Source organism: Telmatherina bonti (assembly GCF_933228915.1).
Source record: "Telmatherina bonti genome assembly, chromosome: 21".
NCBI classification, from domain to species: Eukaryota; Metazoa; Chordata; class Actinopteri; order Atheriniformes; family Telmatherinidae; genus Telmatherina; species Telmatherina bonti.
In genome coordinates this window covers 22,160,524-22,177,908 of record NC_136630.1, presented here as the reverse complement: position 1 = coordinate 22,177,908, position 17,385 = coordinate 22,160,524, and the positions used below count along the sequence as shown (strand labels likewise).

The window sequence follows — 17,385 nt, the reverse complement described above, 5'->3', positions numbered from 1 at the left end:
GGCATCTCCATAAAGCTTGTCAGCAGAAGGAAGCATGAAGTGCTCTAAAATGTCCTGGTAGATGGCTGTGTTGACTGCACTTCAGAAAATACAGTGGACCAACACCGGCAGATGACATGGCTCCCCAAACCATCACTGACTGTGGAAACTTCACACTGGACTTCATGCAACATGGATTCTGTGTCTCTCCACTCTTCCTCCAGACTCTGGGACCTTGGTTTCCAAATGAAATGCAGAATTTGCTTCCATCTGAGAAACAGTCCAGTCCTTTTTCTCCATAGCCCAGGTGAGATGCTTCTGTCATTGTCTCTGGTTCAAGAGTGGCTTGACACGAGGAATGGGACATTTGTAGACATGTCTAGGATCGTCTGTTCGTAGTGGCTGTTGATGCACTGAGTCCAGCTTCAGTCCACTCTTTGTGAAACTCCCCAAATTCTTGAATGGATGTTGCTTGACAATCCTCTCAAGGCTGCGGTTCTGCCTTTTTGTGGTGCACCTTTTCCTCCCACTCAACTTTCCATTAATATGCTTGGATGCAGCTCTCTGTGAACAAGCAGCTTCTTTAGAAATGACCTTTTATGGGTTTTCCTCCTTGTGGAGGGTCAATGATCCTCTTCTGGACATCTGTCACGTCAGCAGTCTTCCCCATGATTGTGTAGTCATCTGACCCAGACTGAGAGACCATTTAAAGGTTTAGGATACCTTTGCAGGTATTTTGAGTTAATCAGTTGATTAGGGTGTGACTCCATGACTTTCTAAGATTGAAGTTTTTCACAATATTCTAATTTTCTGAGACACTGCATTTTGGGTTTTCATTATCTTATAAGCCACAAATATCAAAACTTCAAGGATTGAATATTTGAAGTGTTTCACTTTATGAATCTATACAATATTTGGGTTTCATATTATATTTCTAATTTTTTTAGATGTACCTGTAATAGGTTGAGTTGCGGCCGTGGAACAACTGTCGAAGATGGCACTAGTTTGACACTGACTTCTTGAAGTCAATTTGTCTTCATTGTACCCTTCCACATCCACAGCTCGTTCACTAGAAAGTTACTTTATGGTTTATTGTAAGTGAAAAATCTTAATTACATTTTTATGTTATGAAGCCAGTCACCTGATTTCCATTTACAATGAAAGTTAATCAGAAAAAAAATCTTTTGTTAAAAAAAGAAAGAACGAAACAAAACATTTTTATGGCTAGAGTAAACAAGCTAAAGGCTTTGATGCTTGTAGCTAATTTAGACACAACAGAGGAAGTAATTGGCTGGTAGGACTGGTAGTGTAGTCTGACTTACTGATTTTTCTAGACCACATTCAGCTCCAAATTACAAGCAGGATATCAGTCAATTAAACACTTTGGCTTTAGTTTTTTCCTGAAAGCTGTAGCTTGTGTTGTTTCTCCAGTCTTATTAAATCCCTGATACCAATCCCAGACAGGTTTGATAACTGGTTTCCCGGATGAGCTTAATTAAAAAGCAACTGCTAACAAGTTGTTCCACATTATTAAGTAGTTTCTATGCAGTGTGTCAAAATAAAAGGATCTTTCTCCATATGAAGAGAATGAAATAGTGTAAAAAAGGATTAAAATATTGGATATTTAATGAAAACTTAAGTGAGATCATCAACCTCTGTGTGAGATTCAGACAGCAGATCAAGCAATGTCTAGATAATACAAATGCATCGTATTAATAGCTCTTTAGAGGAAGTTGCTGCTGTCTCTGGCATCCCAAGAACTAAATCCCATCCTACACTGGTGGACCAGATGGATGGACCTCTGGAAGGTTGGCGGATGATCACCATGTCCTATTAAGGCAGGAAAATCAGCACATTGGTTTTGGAGTGATGTTTCGGGCTGAGTGAAATTGAAGGACCTTTAAAATAAGTTTAGAGAAAAAAAAAGAAAAAAAAGTGAAACTAAGCTGTCAGATAAGTTGTGTTATTCAGCTGTAATTTAATATTAAAAAATAAGAAAAAGCATAAATTCATAAGATTAAAAATATTGAATTATGGGATGAAACAAATACAAATTAATACACCACCTGGGTACTTTTTAATATTGCAGATCTTGCAATAGTTAAAATATGTACGACAGTGTTACAACCCCCGATGGAGTTTGTCCAGGGGTACAAAGGGGTGGCAACATTGACTCAAGGAAACCAGGAAGATGCACAATAAATGAAGGCTTTATTTCGGACCCGCTTGTCCTTAAAAAGTATCAGGAGTCACAGACAAAAGCCAAAACGAACCCAACAACAAAAGCATAAAGCTGGCACCAACCAATCTACAATCACAAAAATGTGTTCAATAAAGCACAAACGCCATTGTTTGTGGCAAGCTGTGGCACCAAAACTCAACCAAACACAGTTGCCCCAAACAAAGGTCGTTGACAGCCTTTATTCTGGTGCTCAGCAGAAGGTCCAGCCAATCAAGGGTAGGTGGGCTTGTGGGCGACCAATCATCCTCCAGCGCATAAGTCTGAGGGCAGTGCCAGGAAGAAAACCAGGTGTATCCAATCTGATGAGGTGATGAGGATTTGAATGGTGATCAGCCAGATGACACGACAGGATGACAGACTAGTATAGTTTTGAAAAAAGTCATTGTTCGAACTGGAAACAAACATCCAGCAACAAATACCTGCAGTGGACATCCGCACAGGAAAAATGACAAGACTCCTTGATCAGATACTTCGGTCACAAAATATTATCTCATATCTGGAATGAAAGTGGGTATGGGCAAAAAAACTCAGTTTTTAAACTTATTTGCATTTTCTTGGACGTTTTCTTTCGGTTTTTACTCTTTTCATTCAATTTATCTTGTTAATATTTAGTGAGTATGAATCAAAATAAGCAGAAGAAATCCAACTGTCTACACAACTTCTGACAAAACTAAAGGTCTAGTTTTTATCTTAGTCTGGGAATAACAGCATGTTTAATATACTTGTAAACATATTAGTCTGGCTGAAAACATTTGCTCAGGTAATTCAGCTGAGACTCAGTTTGTTTAGCAGGACTTAAACTGGCATTGGGAATCTAAAGATACTCCACATTTCCCATTCTGGCCTAAAGTAACAGCAGATGCAGGTACAGTAAAAAAGAAGAAGAAACCAGAAACAGCCTGTATTAATCTTCAAATTAATTAAACATCATACAATAAATAGGCAGCATCATGCCTCCTGATTCAACTCAGATATTTAACATGTAAACATGTTGGACATAAATTAGCAACTTCCTTGAGGGTTACATAAACTTTTTTTTTACAATCCAGTGTTGTACAGTTAGAGACTTCTTTTCAACCAAGAAGTGGGGGGTTAGAAAGCAGCTTCAGTATCACTTTCACCTTCTGATTACCTCGAGGATTGCGATGTCATTCACTATCACCCCACCTGTCACTGTGTGTGAATGTGTTTGCTTGCATGCATGCTGCCATCTAAACGTATGTATGCATGCGCCTGTGTCTCTGCTCGACAGAGTTCCTTCCAAAGTTTAAAGACGTAAGCTGACAGATTCATGGCTGTATGAGATGTGACATATTCCCTCCTGCAGCTGCTTCACCTACTTGTCTCCTCAGGCCTGCAAGGCTTCATTGTGCCCACCCACACTTAAATATGGGTCAGCGCCCAGTGACTTAAGGGTTTGTGGCTGCTGTTTTGTTTCTGTGGTGGGTTTGTTTAATGGAACAAAGTGAATGTAAAGTGCTTGATGTCTGAAAAGCTCGAACAACAGAAGGTTTTTAATAATTTGATAATAAATTGATTTGATAATTCAATTCGTGCTGAAAATTTTTACTGGCCTCCAGTACTTATACTGTGCAAAATTAAAGTTTTAGAGACATGCACTTGGCCAATTTGGCTCCAATTCATGCTTGTCCCAAACTTCTAATAACCACTCAAAAAAAAACCAAAAAAAAAAACCAACGGCTAAGAAAATGGTCTGAAAATTTATTTTACCTCTTTCTAAGAGAAATTGTAATGTTGTGCAAATATTGTATTGAGATGATCCGATACCATTGGTTTTTTTAAGTCCCATACCCATTTCAATATCTGGATGGATGGATGGATGGATGGATCCTTATTCAGATAATGACCTACTTGGATTAAAAACATTGAAAAAGTTTTTAAGTCATGTTTTGGTTGTTAATTATGAGAGTATATTCAACAAACAGGGTGAAATAATGTAAAGAAAAATAATCATACAACTTTCCAGCTTTTTTTTTTAAATTAAACTGAGTTGCATAGTGCTGCTAGCCTAACACAAACAATCCAAAATACACTCCACCCCCTACCCCCTACCTCCAATGGAAAAAAGAAACAATGCAATTTGTATTCTGCACAGATAAACTTGTTCAAACAATAAAGTCCTTACCAGCTTCCTTATTTTGAAACTTGACTGAATAAATGTCAGAACTTGATCTGTAGGAGCTTATTCTAAAGCGTTCATCATTCAAAGGCAAGAAACACCAAAAAATAAAAAATACACAAATATGTCAGTGACATTACAGCAGATATGCCAGAAAAGTCATATAAAAACAGCAAAATCAACTTAACGCACCAAGAAACTGTTCACATGTGACTTTTGTGTGTGAGTAACCGTGTGTGTGTGTTTTAGCGGTGCCTTGTCATGTGCTTCACCAGTAATCGCCAGTGACAGCAAAGTTGGCTTGAACTGTACCTTTGATGAAGAGGGAGAGCAATGAGTGACAAGAGAAAGCAAAAACTGAGGGGAAATAAATAAAAAAACAAACTGTGACACAGAAATGTCTGCTTTCGTCTGTTTTTGTGATTAGAAGGAAATCACATTAGAATTACTGGAGAACAGAAAGACAAGATCTGTTTAGTGAGAGAAAGATTGACAAATAAGTCTCACAGTGGAGCAACTGCAGCGACATTTCACCTTTCGTAGTCATGTTAATAAAACTTGATAAAAAAAATGTTTACATATATTTACAGTTTTGTCATATTGTATGTATGGGGAGCATTTACAGCATGCGGGGAGGTTTTTCTCCAGAGAAAGTGAGAGAACCCCTTAGAATGTTGCTAATCCGAGTTAAAATGAAACACTGTGCGCTCTGATCTGAGTGATCTAGGTGAAGTAGGCTAAGTGATTGTTATAGGACATTAGCAGAGTCTCATCTCAATGAAGCTATGATGTGACGAGAAAGCACGAAAGAACTAATGAGATAAAAACCAGGCGAAATACTGTTGCATAACATGTTATAGATTATTGGTGAGCTGTGGTAAAGTAATGTGAATCCTAATTATGGAATATATAAGAATTACATCACATTAGATCTTTTTAACAAAAAAGGAAAAAAATCAAACATTTTCAGTAAACTGTGACCGAAAACTCGAGCTGGATGCTGGTGTCCGGTGCAAGTGAAAGTCGACTTGCATGTAAAGTATGTAACACTTTTATATTTCATTTTGTCCACATTTTTAAAAATGACATTTTATCTTTATTTGAACACTTAATTTGAGTTTGCATGTTCTGATGCATCCAAACCTGGTGACCGTTAACTTGACGTGGAGTCGAGTTTACATCCGTCTCAGCTTTTTATAGTTTGGGATGTTTTAACATGGAATCAGGACCCCAAAATGGTCATATTTTAACTGGGTCAAAGAAGTGTAAATGCAAAAGATAGATGGATGGATGGATGGATGGATGGATGGATGGATGGATGGATGGATGGATGGATGGATGGATAGATAGATAGATAGATAGATAGATAGATAGATAGATAGATAGATAGATAGATAGATAGATAGATAGATAGATAGATAGATAGATAGATAGATAAAACACAAAATGTGTTATTTAGTTTCCATGTATACAATCTGTACGCATCTCTTCAGAACCAGTGATGCCGCCTCTCCCTGCAACAATGGTGCATTACAGTGTTGCATCTGTGTTGCAGAAGCTGTTGTGCATGATATGATTTTTACAGCATACTTTTTTTAAAAATAATAATAATCCAAAATCAATTTAAATCCTTTCAGGAGGTCGATTCTCTCCAATCCAAGTTTTTTGTTCCTGCTCCATGTCTTTTTCTCTGTTTTTAGGTTATTTCTATGGCAGTATGACAGAACATCTCACTGGCCTTTTTTCAGTAATTTGTTGTGGACACACATCTCTTAAAAAGATCCCGTCTGTACGGGAAATGTTTAAAAACCAAAAAACATGGATGTAGCATGAGACAGTCATGGTAAATGTTTCTATCAGGTAAAATAATGACTTGGAGTTGTGTCCAGTTGCCATCCACAGAAAAAAAAAAAACCTACTTTCTAGTTCTGCTCAGTCTCCTGCCTGCTTACAAGCAATCCCACAAATCCCACACTTATTTCCTGTTGCCAGCGGCGTGGTCGGACTTATAGAGTTTCATGCCAAGAAAGAGAACAGGAAGTTAAAGATAAAAGAAAGGTGAAGAACATTTCTGCTCCTCTTAAGTCAGGGAATAAACTCCCACCTTGCTTTTGGAAAGTAAATTACTTATTGAACATTTATCTTATTAGAGCGACAAGCCCAGTGAGTAAAAAACCTCTCTTACAATCAGGCCCTGTCCAAGATGGCAGCACAAGTACAACGATATGAAGTGGACATAGCTCATGGCAATCGTCTTATTGTTAATAACCCTGTACTGGATATCTGACACAGCTGCTGAAGCAGAAGCTTTTATAGATTACAATCCAACGGCCATTTATCTTGGCAGTTTATACTTTGGCATCCTCTGATAGAAGATGACACCAACAACTTGTTCGCATTTACATGCATCTTGCACAGACACAAATTAGTTTTCTGTCTGCGTACCGCATCTTCCAACTTCTAACCTTAAGGCCATCTTCGCTTCTTCAAATGCACCAACAGAACTCCTGTGAAGCTCGACCAGTTCTCCATAACTACTACATCGCCTGGAGACAGGGGCGATTTTTTGTGGCTTAAAAGTCCAAATCAGCAAGTTGTTAGAGCAGCGAGCCAAGAGAAGAGTGCACGGAGGCCCAAGGCACTTAAAGGAGTGGAAAGACACCAGATAAGAGAAATAAAGACAAACAGCATGGTTTAAAAAGGAAAAAGAGACGTTGCAGGGGATTTCTATAAGACCGGCTAAACTGAGAGGATAAGGGATGACCTGGCAGACTGAATGGAAAGGAGAGAAGGGAGGTTTCAAGCAGCGTTCAGGTCTTTTTGTTGTATTATGCAAACATTAAGTGAGGAAAGAAACATGCGTCATGATCTGATGCAGACTTTTACAAAGAAACACAAGCCTTCACGGTGCATGTGAAAGGATTCCCAATAAGATTAAGATCTGAATTGGCTGGAACAAATATATATCATTTTCTGCTGCAAAATCCGTTTCTATAAATAAAGCTCATTCAAAAAGAGAAATCACAGAGAAAATCTGATACTGTCAGCCTTCCTTAACATGCTATCTTTTGATGCTGCCTTATTTTTAGGGGTAATTACCTGCTAAAATCTAAACTTTGTCCCACTTATTCCCATGTTACACATTTCTAATGCTTTTATTCTGCATCTCTTCATCCCTCAGACTCTAAAAGCAGACTCGGATAAACCACCTTCTACAGTTATGCTTTCATTCATTCATTCTTTTTTTTTAGGTTTAGGAACAAAACATGAAGGTCATAAGAGTAAATTAGAGGAGAAAAAAAACTACAGATGTAGCTTTTTATCAACAAGAGATCCTTCTGGGTGATGACAAAAAGAGTTATCAGTCCACAAACCAGCCTCACAGCAACCCCTGAAGAAGCCACTTTGTGGCTTTTCTGTGACTTTCTTGCATGCAGTCACACATCATAACACCTACTGATGGTTCATCAGAGAAGTGGCTTTGTGTGAACAAGTGGCCTCTAGCTGTGACTCTCCGGTCAGTCATGCTCCTGTGTGGGCTTTTTTTTTTTTTTTTGCATCATGTTTTTCAGTGTATCTGTGTGCGGTGCTGAGCTCAACACACACAGGCTTCATTAGAAAACAGAAGCAGCAGTGTTTGAATTATTGATCAAGGGATTGAGTACCGTCAATAGCTTAAATTCAGCAAATGCAAACGTAGCGGGAACGTCCTTATTTAAAGTGATGTGCAAGCCAGAATTTAGGGATGTGTGTGAGAGGATATGTGTGTGCAGTGAGAGTTCTGCACCTGAGGTGGCACATGTCTGCAGTGTGTTGATGACAACAAAAGAAAGTTCCTTGCACAAAGATTAACATAAAAGAAAGTTTGAGAATGCATGAACACACTTGTTGTGTTTGAGACTATTTTTTTGCACCCAAATGCATTAAGAGGCAGAGTTCATATGCAGCCTTTCTGCATCGAAGTCAAACAGCAAAAATGCCGCCAGACTTGTAGTTGATTTTGAAATTTATCCAGCAAGACACAGTGAAGGGCACACAAAGCTGAGATTAGCTGCTTTTCGTTGGATTGTTCCCTCTGCGAGGGAAAACTGACTGAATAAAAGCAACTGCTGGACATAAAAAACCACTGGAAAACATCCAAAACAGGAGCAAAAAATAGAGTTTTCTAGCTAAATTTAAAACATACAGAACTGCATAGGCACCGACGTCAGATGTTTCATGGATGGAAGTCCTTCATCGTGGCAGTTTGGGGTCAGGAAATATGTGGATATACAAAAGTTCAATTTAGTTATTTATTTTTTATTCCTATCCTCACTTTAATTTACAAATTTTGTCACATTTAAACAGTTCTGAATATTGCTGAGGCTTTATTTTGCTGTACGTCTTTTATGACAAACCAGGCAAACGGTAAAAGGATCTTACCAGGCTGTGAACGAAGACATCAATATGTCTGATATTCTTCTTGACATATTTTAGAAATAAATATTGCAATATCAGTTTTTGGCAATATCACCGACGTCTCTCATCGTCACACAACCAAATGACACCTGAGCAACAAACGTGACATCAGGGGGGCCGATGTTGTCTCTGTAAACTTGCTTTTACATTCAGTGACTCCAATAATATCATTATCCAGACCTAAATTCACCTGGGTTGCATATTTTTTTTCTTTCAGCAAGTCCTGTTACATAACAAACATGATATGGTCACATTAACAGGAGCTCAGTGTCGACACACATCTGCTGACACACAACCTCACTACGGTTTTCTTTCTGTACTGTTCTGTGAAAAAGCCTAAAAGAACAATGTTTGTATTTCACAGCAATTTGACTGCCTGTACTGCATCCATGGCTTATGTTTGCCTTGTAGAAATGTTATTTACTCCCTCACATGCTCCACATTTCTGTTCTATGATGTTACATTAAAACCAGCAAAACTACCAGAAAGGAGAAATTTAGCTTCTTTGTGGAAATCTTTGCCCAGAATTATTTTAAGTTTTAAATGAAAGGAACACAATGTTGCATGTATGCAGAAATATCAGGGGAGTAGGTGTTCCCTCTGGTTCTCCTGCACTCACACTGTTACGACGATGTAGCTAAAACCATTCAAGAAAACTTCTGAGTATGGCTTGAACAATCGGTTGCATCTTCAGTGTATCAAAAAAGTGTATACACCTGTGAGAACTATGAAGAAGAGGTTTCCTGCATCAAAAGACGTCAGTTTTGCTCAATAGGCTTTGCCCGAGGCATGCCGACATCTTGTGTATGTTTGATAAATGAGAAAGGCTCTGAACTCACCTCTTCAGCTTATTTTAGCTTTATTTGTTCAGCGCGCGTTCACGACAGTCATCTCGAGGCCTTTAACGATATTGCTCCTCCACATTCAGTGCCATACAATTATAATCCAATTAGGTGTGATTGATTATATAATCTACATTAGTCAAATTAATAATAATTTCGTTCGTATGTCAATATTTCATCTAAAAAAAGAGAAAACAGTAATAAATGCCAACTGGGCATTCAAATGAAAGGAGATGAGAAATTTATGATGATAACAATAAACAATAATCCCACATATTTATACATCTGGAATAAACATGATAGAGAAGAAAGTGCAAGGAGGAGCTCAGTGCATGATGGGATGTCCACCAGCAGCTCGTGTTTATGGCAGCATTACTCAGGCAGTGGTTGAGGGTCACCCAAGCCAGCCCTAACGATAAGTTTTTCAGGCACGTTTTAAAAAAGAAAGGGAGGATTTGCTTCCTGAACCCAAACTTTATCCAGCTTAACAGAGAGGAGTTTTCCTCCCATTCTGCTTTTAACCTCTGGAAACCAAAAGTAAACGTGCAGTCTGAGTTCTCTGCTGCGTAAATATGGAACTATGAGATGCTTAAGATACAATGGAGTTTCTTTGAGATTGAGTTGAGTCCAACTCAATCTCCCATCCTGAGCAAGCACACTGGCGACAGTGGGAAGGAAAAAACTCCCTTTTAACAGGAAGGAAACCTCCGGCAGAACCCGGCTCAGGACAGGCAGCCATCTGCCTCTGCTGTGTGGGGGGAAGAGGACAGAAAGACAACAGACAACAGGAACTGCTACTCCCGGCCAGGGAGACCTGCTGAGACAGGAGACATACATGTTAATGATGCAACACAGTTATTGGGGGGGGAGATAAAACAGAGAGATAAAGAGAAAAAGAAAGAAGCTCAGTGTATCAGGAAATGTCCCTCAGCAGTCTAAACCTATAGCAGCATAACTAAGGGATGCTAACCATCCCTAGCTATAGGACTTATCAAAAAGATAAGTCTTCAGCCTAGTCTTAAAGGTGGGGAGGGTATCTGCTTCCCTAACACTAACTGGGAGCTTATTCCATAAGAGAGGGGCCTGATAACCAAAGGCTCTGCCTCCTGCTCGGCTCTTTGAGACTCTAGGAAACACAAGTAAGCCTGCAGTCTGCGAACGAAGTGCTCTGCTTGGTATATAAGGAACAATGAGGTCTTTGATATATAGTGGTGCCTGGCTGTGGAGGGCTTTATATGTAAGAAGAAGGATTTTAAATTCTATTCTAGATTTAACAGGCAGCCAATGAAGAGAGGCTAAAACTGGAGAAATATGATCTCTCCTGCTGGTTCTGGTCAGGACTCTGGCTGCAAAATTCTGGATCAGCTGAAGGCTTTTCAGGGCATATTTAGGACAGCCCAGTAATAGAGAGTTACAGTAATCTAGTCTCGAAGTAACAAAAGCGTGAACCAGTTTTTCTGCATCACTCTGAGACAGAATGTCCCTAATTTTGGCTATATTACGTAAATGAAAGAAGGCTGTTTTAGTAACTTGCTTAATATGTGGGCCAAAGGACAGGTCAGGGTCAAATATTACTCCAAGGTTTCTCACTGTAGCACTGGAAGCTAAAGTAATGCCATCCAGGTTCATTACAAAACTGGAAAATTTAGCTCTGTGTTTTTCAGATCCAACGAGAATTACTTCAGTCTTATCTGAGTTTAAGAGAAAATTTCTAGACATCCAAGTCTTTATGTCTTTGAGACAATTTTGTAGCCTATTGGGCTAATTTGTTTCATCTGGTTTAAAGGATAAGTATATCTGAGTATCATCTGCATAACAATGAAAGTTTATTCCATGCTGTCTAATAATTTTGCCTAAAGGGAGCATATATAGCGTGAAGAGTACTGGTCCAAGTACAGAACCTTGAGGAACTCCATGACTTACTGTAGTTTGTGAGGAGGACTTGTCATTTACATGAACGAACTGAAGTCTATCAGATAATATGATTTAAACCAGCTTAACGCTGTACCTGTAATTCCGACCACCTGTTCTAGTCTTTGTAACAGAATGTTATGATCGACTGTATCAAATGCAGCACTAAGATCAAGCAAGATAAGTACGGACACAAGTCCTTTGTCTGAGGCCATAAGAAGGTCATTAGTAACTTTCACCAATGCCGTCTCAGTGCTATGATGAGCTCTAAATCCTGATTGAAACTCCTCGCATAAATGATTTCTGCTCAGGTGGGCATGTAGCTGAGCTGAAACTATTTTCTCCAGAATTTTGGACATAAACGGGAGGTTAGATATAGGTCTATAATTTGCTATCACCTCTGGATCCAGAGATTGCTTTTTAAGTAAAGGCTTGATTACAGCAGTTTTAAATGATTGTGGTACATATCCTGTCACTAAAGACATATTGATGAGATTTAGTAGTGATGTATTAATTAAAGGGAAAATGTCCTTAAACACATGCTAGAGGTGGAAAAATTGATTCAATTGATTGTTTAAATTTTGTAATAATATTGTCTGATAAATATTGCTATAGTAGAATTTATTTTTGGTCAGTGAGTAATTAAATAAAGTGAATTCAAAGGTTAATAAGAAGTGATCAGACAATACCGGGTTTTGAGGAAATACTTTGAGCCTATATCAGTCTCAATACTATATGTTAGAACAAGATCAAGAGTGTGACCATGAGAGTGAGTGGCTCCATTGACATTTTGTGAAAACCCAATTGAGTTTAGAATAGAGCTAAAGGAAATGTTTAAACTATCATTTTCATCATCAACATGAATATTAAAATCCCCTAATACAATGACTTTATCAGTAGTCAGCACTAACTCAGACAAGAGATCAGAGAATTCGGTCAGAAACTCGGAGTAAGGTCCAGGTGGGCGATACACTAATGCTAAAAGGAGCGGTTTCTCTGAATTCCATTTTGGATGAGATAAATTTAATGTCAGGAATTCAAAGGATTTATAGTTAGTTTTGTGCTTAGGATTAATTAATAATTCTGACTGAAAAATAGCTGCAACACCTCCTCCTCTGCCTGTAGTTCTAGGAATGTGAAAGTTTAAATAATTAGCTGGCGTAGCTTCATTAATACTAACATAATCCTCTTGCTGTAACCAGGTTTCCGTAAAACAGAATAAATCAATGTGGTGATCACCTATCAAGTCATTGACTAATAAAGACTTATTTGGGAGGGATCTGATATTCAGTAGGCCACACTTTATGGTCTTATTTTCAGATTTTATTAGATCTATTGTTTTTATTTTTATGAGGTTCTCACGATTAACCCCAGAAGTGTTTTTGTGTTGTTTAATTCTTACTGCTGGGGAGTTGTATAAGGTCGGAATGGGGTTTTGGATGGGCGGCGGCAGGTGGGAAGCTACAGAAAAGTGTGTAGGACTACAATTCTGCCTCTTGGTCCCAACCCTGAGTTGTCAATTTAGCTGACTAATAAAAGAGTCCATATAAGAGAGCGGCTCCATCCCACATTGGATGGATGCCATCTCTCCTAATAAGACCAGGCTTTCCCCAAAAAGCGCTCCAATTATCTATAAAACCCACGTTGTTATCGGGACACCACCTAGACAACCAGCGGTTGAAGGATGACATGCGGCTAGACATGTCATCGCTGATTAAATTTGGCAAGGGACCAGAGAAAACTACGGAGTCCGACATGCTCTTGGCAAAGTTACACACCGAAGCAACATTAATTTTAGTGACCTCCGATTGGCGTAACCGGGTGTCGTTACCGCCGACGTGAATTACAATCTTACGGTATTTACTTTAGCCTTAGCCAGCAGTTTCAAATACGATTCGACGTCGCCCGCTCTGGCCCCAGGAATGCATTTGACTATGGTCCCCGGTGTCTCTAGTGCCACGTTTCTGACTATGGAACTACCTATAATCAGGGTTTCTGCCTCAGCGGGTGTGTCGCCGAGCGGGGAAAATCTGTTAGAAACGTGAACAGGTCGGTGGTGGCCAGTGGGTTTTGGTTTGGGGCTACGCTTCCGCCTGACCGTCGTCCAGCCCGCCTCGGCTCCCGGCTGCGCAGGAACTGCTGAGGGACCACTAGGTGGGCTAGCTGCCCTGGCTGGTAGCCCCGTACTGGCTAATGGGGGCTTGCTAACTAACTGCTTCCCTAACTGAGTGCGGAGCTGGGCTTCTAACTCGCAGAGCCTCGCCTCCAAAGCTGCCAAGCTGCTACACTTAATACACCTACCGTTATCACTAAAGGAGGAGGAGGAGTAGCTAAACATCAGACACACCGAGCAAGAAAAGGCAGGGGACCGGGGTGTGGGAAGAGAGCTAGCAGCCATGCTAAAACCAAGTGCTTGAGCTGTTTAAGTCAAATAAAGAGAAAGCCAAAGATCCCAAAAATAAATGCAATATATAGAACAGTGGTTTGGGAAGATATTGTGGGCTGAAGTGAGTGGTTGGTTAACAGTAGATAGAAATTAGAAAGAAGTTAAAGGAGCCAACGGCTCGTAGCAATCCGCAGTGATACACGCTAGGGAAACAGGAAATGACACAATACGTTACCGCAACGTCAGCACGTTCCAGCACATTCTTAAAACAACAGAAGTTAATATAAGATGATTTAAATGTCTTTAATGAAATATAATGATATATAATAGTAATATTTTAAATATAATAAAACATAATGTACAAGAACCTGCATTAAACCAGTAAAATGTTAAAACGTGCCATCAGTGTGGAGACAATACACTGTGGCTGGGTTTCACACGTCCTTTTTCTTACATAAAGCAACATAATGTGCATGAAAACAAAGTGCATGTTTTGTATTAACACAGTGGTATCTTGACATAAAAATAAATCAGATCCAATAGTTTGACTGGTAGATATTGAAGTGTTGCTTCCAGAGCGCTAACACACATCCATCCCTAAGCTAAACAGGGAGTCTGAGAAGTTGAAGAATTACTCTCTTGTACTGCAGTATTTTCTAGAGAGACAAATGTACAGAGGGGCTTTTCTGTATTATTCTGATGATCTGATAATAGATCAGTGTTCATTTTAATTTAATAAAAATAAAACACTGTAAGTGAAAAAAGGCTGTCCAAGAAATCTGCATAATATTAACCCCAATATTCTTGAATGGCCACTTTTCTCAGACTCTCATCCCAATCGGCTGTTTTTCTCGCATTAACAAAATAAAGTTACACAAAGAAATGACTGCGGCTGCACATGCAGGCAGGAAGGAGCACCAACAGTGAGGTTTTCAGACCAAAAAAAAATGTTTTATGTAAAATCCCACTTGTTTTGTCATTCGCTGTCTGAGTTCTGCTGTGTGTTGCATAACTTACACAGCTACCTCATCACATGAGGCAGGTTGTGGCAAACCATACAAACAGATTCCAGTTTGGTTCCAGCTGTCAGTTTAGCAGGTAGCAAAGCAGAAAGTACACAGAGATCAAATCAAATCTGAATCAAATCTAAAACAGAATTTTGCAACGTCTATGTCCAGGAAAACAAATAAGCAGGACAGTTATCCAAGCTTCCCTTCAGGTTTCCTTTCACCTCTCTGTTCCTGTCAGCTGCTAATTATTACACAGAATAAATTATAAAGTAGAAACTTTCTTATAGTATCTGTTGACTAGCCTGACATGAGAGTAGTACTCCTGCACTGGTGCAAACCAGTTTAATTGGCTTTCCATCTTGCATGTTCAGTGTGTGGGATCAACATGAACTATTCTCAACGTCTACATAGTGTCAGAACATCATCTGATTCAACAACCACTGGCTCAATGTATGCATAAAGGTGTAAACTGTAGGGGTGTGACGATATGCTTTTGTCCCGATTCGATTTGATTCCAATTTTTTTGGTGCCGATTCGATTTAAATTACGACTCTCACAATTCTCCGATATTTCTCTCTGATTTTTGTAGATTAAATACAAAAAAAATGTATAATTTTTTTTGCTTGTCATTTCACTTTATTTCAATTCAGAAAAAACAACACAGTACCCAGACCATCATTCTGCTGCCATAAAGCCCAATAAGACAAGTAAAAAGATCAATAAAAAATTTTTTAAAAAAAAAACCCAATAAAAATGACAAAAATTTTATAGTGCGTTCATTTTATTTATTTGGAAAAAAAAACAACTTTTTTTTTTTTAAACAAAAAAAATATCTATTTTAAAATTGTGATGAAAAAAATCGCGATTTCCGACTTTTCGATAAAATTTTCCCACCCCTAGAAAACTGCCATGCACTCATCATCTTTTATTTCACTAATACAAATCATTTCCTCTATAATGCAAATTACATCCATTCCAGCACTGGTCCACTCATCCTGTTGGCTGTAGAGACTGCTGATTGCATAAAAATGTCATCTTTGTATTAGTGTGGGAGATATTTGTCCTCATGGCAGAGGAGTTACAAAAAAAGACCAACATGGTTGTGAAATATATGCATCAATCTGAACAAACATTGTGTGTCTGTCGATGAGATGAAGGGATCTCCTGTTTATGAATAACCTTGCTTATGCTTGTTTGAAGGTATGTGAGTAAGCAAAGACTCAAGATGTTTAAGAGGAACATGAGGGATTAAATATACTATATATATATATATATATATATATATATATATATATATATATATATATATATATATATATATATATATATATATGCATACAGATTTTTGCACTCAGAATTAAATGTATTGTGGAAATAAGGGCTGTTTTCTGTCCCTGTGTTCTTGATGATTGTGGTATTTACATAACAACATGTGACTGTTTATCTATCTGTTGTAGATTGATGGCTAAAAGGCCTACTGCAGGACATTTTTATTCCACAAAATGAAGCCATCGGCAGCACAGACATGAAACATTTCATTACCTACATTGTTTTTAATCATTCTATCTGCCTCATTTTGCCTTCATTTGTTTGGTTGATTATCGACACATAATTCACAGGAAGCTAAAACAGAGCAATTCACCACTAAGTTATCTATATATAAGTATTCTACACTCATGAGTGTTTGGAGTATGAATCTCTTAAACCACAAACCTTGAACCTAAAATTCTGGGGTTTTTTATTTACACATGCACCCTGATTTTAAGTTGTATCCCATAAAACACACACGGCTGGATCATCTTATAGCTGGAAGTTGACTGGGAATGAAAATAATATTATTAAGAGGTATTAACTCTTTCATACAGGGACATATAGTGGACATCGATTTACAAGCATAGTCATGAATGAGGATGGTATTTTTGTAAATAAATCACTTCAGTGGATGTCAGCAGTCCTCCAATACGTTTCCACTCACTGGAGAATAAATAAATATATAAAATATTTAAACATAATGTAATTACGCAGGTTTGCCTTTGTGATAAGTAGGAAAAAACAATGATACACCTATATTTTATAGAAGATTTACATAATATAATTATGTTATAAATTACATTAAAATAAATCATGATGAATATCACTAATAAACAAAAAAGTAGCATTGTATATGTCTGTAGAGGTAAAATACTGTATTTAAAAATAACTTGCACTGCTTTTTATTATTTCATGCATGAAAGGATTAAAAGTGTATGTGGACAAATAGATAAACAATATCACAATGTAAAGAAATTGTTTATTTCAGATAAGTAATGTTTGAACACCATGTAGCCGTGCATTACATGGTTTTAATGCATGATGAAGAGTCTAGAAACACCACAAGCTGCACGGTGTGTGTCATATTTTTCATATTGTCATAAATC

General features: G+C 38.2%; 1 protein-coding gene across 1 annotated transcript in view; it reads left to right on the top strand.

Annotated features, from left to right (window-relative positions):
- The window catches only part of shisa8b (shisa family member 8b), a gene marked incomplete at both ends in the record, with an annotated part of 41,991 nt that overhangs the window by 5,068 nt on the left and 19,538 nt on the right, over positions 1 to 17,385 (top strand). The window lies entirely within an intron of this gene.